The sequence below is a fragment of the Penaeus vannamei genome, chromosome 14 (genome assembly GCF_042767895.1).
Source record: "Penaeus vannamei isolate JL-2024 chromosome 14, ASM4276789v1, whole genome shotgun sequence".
Taxonomy (NCBI): Eukaryota; Metazoa; Arthropoda; class Malacostraca; order Decapoda; family Penaeidae; genus Penaeus; species Penaeus vannamei.
In genome coordinates, this window is record NC_091562.1 from 26,470,394 (window position 1) to 26,477,893 (window position 7,500).

Sequence of the window (7,500 nt, forward strand, 5' to 3'; positions counted from 1 at the left end):
TTTGGCTTGGGTTGGGTGTTTTTTTTTTTCTCTGTTTTTTGGTGTGTTTTTAGTTTTGTATTTGTCATGTATTTTTTCTGTTTTGGATTCATCTGTGTCTTTGCATTCTGTGGGGCTTTATGTTTGGTTTGGTTTAGGTGATTTTTGTTCGATTTTTTTTTTAAGTTTTGTATTTGTTGCATAGTTTTTTTCCTATTTTGGATACATCTGTGTCTTTTCGTTCTTTGGGGCTTTATGTTTGCTTTGGTTTGGGTGTTTTTGTTTGATTTTCTCACCATGTTTTTTTTTCAGTTTTGCATTTGTTATATTAATTTTCTGTTTTGGTTTTACGTGTGTCTTTTCGTTCTCTCGGTTTTTATCTTCGTTTTGAGTTGGGTGTTTTTGTTTGATTTTTTCACTATGTATTTATTTATTCATATCTATTTATCTTATTTAATTTTATTTACTTTTTTGTATTTGTTATCTGTGTCTTTCGTTCTCTCGGTCTTTTTATCTATTTTGATTTGGGTGTTTTTGTTTGTTTTTTCTCTCTTTCTGTCTGTCTGTCTATCTGTACGTCTCTCTCTCTCTCTCTCTATCTATCTATCTATCTATATCCCCGCCCCCCCCCCCGTCTCTCTCTCCCTCGTAGGGGCGAGGATAACCTAAGTTACCTCATCCCTTTGATTTTTTTTTGTCTCAATAAACGTGTCAAAAAGTCTCTCTCTCTCTAGCTTTGTAATTGTTTTATGTTCTTTCTGTTATTGCTTTATCTGTTCCTTTCATTCTCTCGAGCTTTATCTTTGATTTCATGTTATTTCTTTCTCTCTCTGTATCCCTTTTTGTTTGATTTTCTAGCTTCGTATTTGTTATCTTTTCTTTCTGTCTTGGATTTATCTGTGTCTCTCATTCTCTCGGGCTTTATCCATGCTTTTATTTTCTCCTTTCGTTAGATTTATTTTTATTCCTTGAATTTGTCATCTCTTCTCTCTGTTCTTGATTTCTCAGTTTTTTTTTCTTTCTCTCGGGCTTTATCGTTCATTTAATTTCTTCCTCTTAATCCCCACTTCCTTCTTTCTCTCTTTTTGTTTCATTTCCTTTTAGCTTTGTATTTGTAATCTTTTCTTTCTATCCTGGTTTTATTTGTGTCTCTCGTTCTCTCGGGTTTTATCTTGATTTATCTGTTTCATTAACTCTCGATGTTTGGATTATATTCTTTTATTATAGTTTTTAGTCGTTTTTGTATTTGTCTTTCAATCCCTCTGTTCTTTCTACAATTCTTTTTCAGGCTCCTTTTAAAAAAATTATTTCCTTTTTTGTTCGATTTTTTCTTTTCTTTTTCTTTTGTCTTCTACTATCCCTGTTCTACATTTATCTGTGTTTTTCATTCTCTCTGCTTCTATTTTCTCTTTATTTTTGTCTTTTAATTCGTTCTTTCTTTTTTGACTATGTCTTCCATTCTCTGCCATTTTCTCCAATCGTGTTTATCGGTTCCTCTTAATTCCCTGCTCGAACTTTTTTTCCTGATCTATTTTTCTTCGATTTTGCTTTTCTTTTATATTTGCATTTCATTCTTTTAATTCTGGATTTATATGCGTTTGTTGTTTTCTCATTTTATGCTAGTTCTTATTTGTTTTTTATCTATTAATTCATTTGTGTCCAATTTGTTTCCATCGTTTTATTTTTGGCGTCATTTTCTTTCTTTCTCTCTAATTTATCTATTTTTCGTTCTTTCTAATTTGTCTTTATCTATGCATTTACTTATCTTTTCTTCCATTTCCTTTTTCTTACCCTTTGTATGTTTTCCATTTTATCTATTCCAGATAATGATTATTTGTGTCTACTATTCCTTCTTTCCGGGTTTTACCTTTGCTTTCCCTTTCTTATTTATGCGATTTCTGTTAATCGTATTCTTTTTGCTTTCCATTTTTCTTTTCGTTTTGTCGATGTATTTCAATCCTTTTTCCCTGGCTTTATCTTCGTATTGCTTTCAATCTTTTCTTGCTTGATGTTTGCTTTCATTTTCATTTTCGTTCGTCTTTTTTAAGCTTTTTCTCATTTTCTTTTTGCTTTTTACTCTCCTGTTTTTCGTTACTCATTGTATTTCCCTCTTTTTTTGTTCGTGAATTGTCTTTCTGATATATTTTGGCCTTTTCTTTTCTTTGTTTGTATATTTATTCTATTCTTTCTGCATTTTTTTTCTTTTCTCTTTTTTACGATATTTGTTATTATCTTTTTCGTTGGAACCTCTTTCTTGCATTTTTCTTTAATTTTCGTTATTGTTTGTATCTATATATATGTGTATGTTTGAATGTTTTGTGTGTGTGTGTGAGCATAGGTACATGTGTGCTTGCGTGTGTGTATGTGTACCCATAAAAAAAAAAAAAAAAAAAAAAAAAAAAAAAAAAAAAAACATCCAATCAACTTAAATAACCGCATTTTTCTCCATCCTCCGGCCTTCAATCTCTCTCACCCCTTTGATATCCGAACGGGAACTGATACGATCTGCACTATCATGGAGGCGATGTTTATGTACGTAATACCCGCTGCTCTTGTGCAACAAACGTGCAACAAACACTAATTATATACACTTCCTGCTCCTGATTACTGTTTTTTCCCTCTAATTAACACTACTAATTGCTGCTTTAATCGCATTTAATTAGTGGGGCGAAACGGACAGATAGGTCCTTGTAAGCAAGTAAATAAATCCAGTTATATTACTAGATCGTGAAGAAATGTGATAATCAAGGGATTCAATTTAATTAAAGGTCATACTTAGTTGAATTTGTTAAGGTATTTTGACGGGAAGAAGGTATCTGTTTCTCTACTCGGAAATGGATGGAAATTGATAGATAGAATAAACAGAAATTAGAGTAGAATAGAGAACATTTTTAAAAATCATATCAGTGTGATAAAGAATGGGTATATTGATAAAATGTCTATCTATCTGTCTGTCTCTTTCTACGTATCAATCTATGTTTCTCCATGAATTATTAGCACATTAAACAATGTACCGATAATTGATACACGAAATGAAAAAAAATGGGATTCATCACACACACACACACACACACACAAACGCGCGCGCGCATGTACACAGGCATACGCTCTCGTACATACACCTTTCCACCATCCTCCCTCCCCGCTATACCTTCCCTATACCCCCCCCCCCCCTTTCCCTTCCACACTCACCTCCCCTCTACACCTTCCCCCCTCTAAACCCCTACCACTCCCCGCACCCCCTCCGCTTTACACCTCCCTTCCTTCTAAACCTTCTCCCCACTCCCCCTTCCCTTCTCCACCGTCCCCCCTCTCCCCACACCCCTTTCCCTTCTACATCTCTTCCCCTCGACATTTTCGCACCTCTCCCCTCTTCCCTCTACACCCCTCCCTTCTACTCCTCCCCTCCCCCCCTCTACACCCCCCCTCCCTTCTACGCTTCCCCTCCCCCTCTACATCTTCCCCCACTCCCCACACCCCCTCCAAGATGCTACGAAGCAGGCAGGCGAGACACAGGATTGTACTTCGAGCTCCTCCGCTCCTTGTGTTTGCCCGAGCGTCCGTGGCCCCGTAAAACCGCCCATTTGGAAGGATGTTTGCCGGCCAGAATGCCACTTGGCAGCTCCGTTCCTTGTCGGTTTTAAGGTCGTAAAGGCGCGCTTATACTCCTTCGACCTACCTTGTTGTCTTTTCTCTTCTCTCCTCGTCTTCCGTTTCTTCTTGTTTGTTCCTTTTTTGGTTTGTGTTTGTGTCTGGATAAGTTTTTTTTCCTGGTTTGAGCCTTTTATATCTATCTGTAGCTGTATTTGTGTACACAATACAAGGTACATACAGTGTGGATAGGTATTTGTATATCTGTTTAGTTCTACCATTTGCTATATTTCTTCTTTGGTTCTTCCCATTATAACACTTCTCTTCCCCCTTCCTTTCCTCAAATCCTCTTTTTCTTTCTTTCTCCCTCGTTTGTCTTCGAGCATATCCTTTCTCTTGTTTCATTGCCTTATCTCTTGTTTTATATACCTATCCCCATCTATCTATCTTCTATCTCCTCTAACTTTTTGTTGTTGTTGTTGTCTTTTCCCATCTCCTTCGATCTTCTTTCATCCCATGTTTTTTTCCGCTTTCTTCTTCTTCTTCTCCTTCTACTTTTCCGTCTGCTCCTTTTTTTCCTCTTCCAACTCCTTTTTCCTTTTCTTTTCCTTCTCCTTCTCTCTCCTTCTCCTTCTTCTAATCAATCGCGAACAAATACTTCCTCATGATTTTCACCCCTCAACCCTCCCCCGCATTCTTTTTTCCTTCTTCAACCTCACTCTTTCTCCTTTCCTTTTTTGACCAGGTGAACGTGTATGTTTGTGTGCGTACGCGCGTGTGTGTTTACGAGGGCGTGGAAGCGTGCGTGCGTGCGTGCGTTCACCCCAAGTAGGAAAACGCGCATATTTGCAAACTGACCAAACGTGACGCAACACCGATTTCAGTTCGACGTTTTCTCTGTTCCTGATTTCCGATTTGGATTTCAAGTTGCGATGTTAGGGAGGGAGAAGAATGTGCGGGAGATAGAGGAAGAGCGAGAAGGGCGATTTCTGAAGTAGATACTGAGCGAAGAACGTGTCTAGGATAAGGATCGTAAAGATGAGGCAATGCAGAGGGAAGGAGATGGGAGAGAGTTTGTTTATTGTTTATAAATTCTCGTTTCTTGATATTTTTTTCTCTTCCTTTTTGATGATATCGCGAAATATATCTGTGAAGGAACAGACACACGCGCACACATGAGAGAGAAAGAGGGAACGAGGGAGGGAGGGAGGGAGGGAGGGAGGGAGGGAGAGAGAGAGAGAGAGAGAGAGAGAGAGAGAGAGAGAGAGAGAGAGAGAGAGAGAGAGAGAGAGAGAGAGAGAGAGAGAGAGAGAGAGAGAGAGAGAAAGAGAAAGAGAGAGAAAGAGAGAGAGAGAGAGGAGAGATGTATAAGTAAAAAAGAAAAAGAAGAATATATATATATATATATATATATATATATATATATATATATATATATATATATATATATATATATATATATTCATCACAGATATGAATCTGGCACGGATACATCCTTCTCACAAGGAGCGACATTTCCTTGTGAATTTCTGCCTTGAGACACCCATGTTCCAAGACGGCAGCTATGATGCATGAGATTCAAGCACCAAATTGAATTCTCGTGTCAGGTTTGGAGTCCTGTGACGGGCCAAGGGAAGCCGAAACTGTTTGAAGGAGTCGTTCTGTCGTGGGAAATGTTGTTGTTGTTGTTGCTGCTGTTGTTGTTGTCGTTGTTGTTGTTGCTGTGGCTGTTGTTGTTGTCATTGTTGTTGTTGCTGTGGCTGTTGTTGTTGTCGTTGTTGTTGTTGCTGTGTATGTTGTTGTTGTCGTTGTTGTTGTTGTTGTTGTTTTTGTTATTGTTGTTACTGTGAGATTATTATCATTTGGAATCATAACAGGTACTTATGTATTATGTTTCTTGTTTAGATTGAGTATTTGTTTTATTTGATACTTTTTATTACTATTATCATCATTTTTGTCATTATTATCATCATTATCATCATTATTATTACAAATGATATTATTATTATTACTAACATCGCGGAAGAAGTTACTTATGCATTATTATTATCATTATTATTTTTGTTACAATTATTATTATCATTATTATCATTTTTTATTATCATTATCATCATCATTATAATAATGATAATAATGATAATGATAATAATAATAATAATGATAGTAATGATGATGATGATAATAATAATAATAATAATAATAATAATAATAATAATAATAATAATAATAATAATAATAATAATAATAATAATAATAATGATAATGATAATGATAATAATAACATTATGTTTAATATATTCATTATCATTATCATCATTATTAATGATTGATATCATTATTATCATTGCCATCATTGTCATTGTTATCTTTATCATTATGTTAAAGATAGTATCATTATTATCATTATCATCATTATCATTATCATTATTATTTTTGTTGGAATCATCATTGTCATTCTAATTATTATCATTATCATCATCATCATCATTATTATTATTATAAATATTGATTTTTTTTCTACTACTGTTATTATCATTATAATCATTACTTCTTATTCATATTATTAGTATTATTGTTATTGTTATAATCATCACTATAATTGTTATCATTTTCATCATTATTATTAAGTCTTACTATTATCATCATTATTATCATCACTGTTGTTGTTATTATTATTATTATCATTATTGTCACTATTATTGTTAGTAGTACTATTGTTCCTTCTCCTCCTACTACTACTATCAACATTATCAGTTTTATCTTTATTACCACTATCATTGTTGTTCTTATTATCATTATCATTACCATTATCATTATCATCATACTTATCCTGGATAATAATAGTTCATTCATCATCAAAACTACAAACCTCATCATCAGCATCTTCATAAGCATTATTAAGGATGCAAAAAAACAAAACAAAAAACATAACGTCTTCACCATTAAGAGCAAAAATATATTGTTGAGAAATTTCCAAGTCCTTTTGCAGCGTTAAATCGAAATTCGTCAACGTTGTCCCAGTCGTAAATTACCCTCATGAAGGTATTCAATTTAATGCATTGTGAGACAGACTTGAGAAAATTCGAGAACAATTATTCTTGTCTGGTTGACTTACATCAGTTGTCCTTGCGAGAGATATATGTCTATAAATTGTCATAGAGTTTCATTGTCCTCGTTATTATAATTGCTTATATTGAGGTGGAGACATAGTGAGTGTGTTTAATATTTTTTCATTTATTCTTATGTCTATGAATTGTCACATATTTTCATTATCCACGTTATTATAATTGCTGATAATGAGGTCGAGACAGAGAGGGTGTTTAATCATTTTAATTAACTCTTTTGCGGTGTCTTCTTCAACAAAATCGAGAGAATGATTGGACGCAATATGAAGACTAAAGGCAACTTGAGGTTTGAATCCAACGTGAGGTATCTGACAGACTTCAAGGTTCATTCTCTTCGTTGGAATGTTGTCGATAAACAAGATCATGAGGATTGTGAATGTTCCCTCTCTTCCTCCCTTTGTAGCTGTCTCTGTCTACCTGTCTGTTTTCTTCCTGTTTGTCCGTTTGTCTCTCTTTCTCTTTATGTTTTTTTTTCGGAGGGGGGGGGGTGCATATGTTTATGTCTATCTATCTCTCTTTCTCATTCTCTGTTTGTCTGCCTGCCTCTCTCTCTCTCTCTTTCTCTCTCTCCCTCCTTCCCCCTCTCTCTCTCTCTTTATATATATACATACATATACATACATACACACACATATATATATATATATATATATATATATATATATATATATATATATATATATATATATATATATATATATATGTATATATATATATCTATATATATATATATATATATATATATATATATATATATATATATATATATATATATATATATATATATATATATATATATATATAT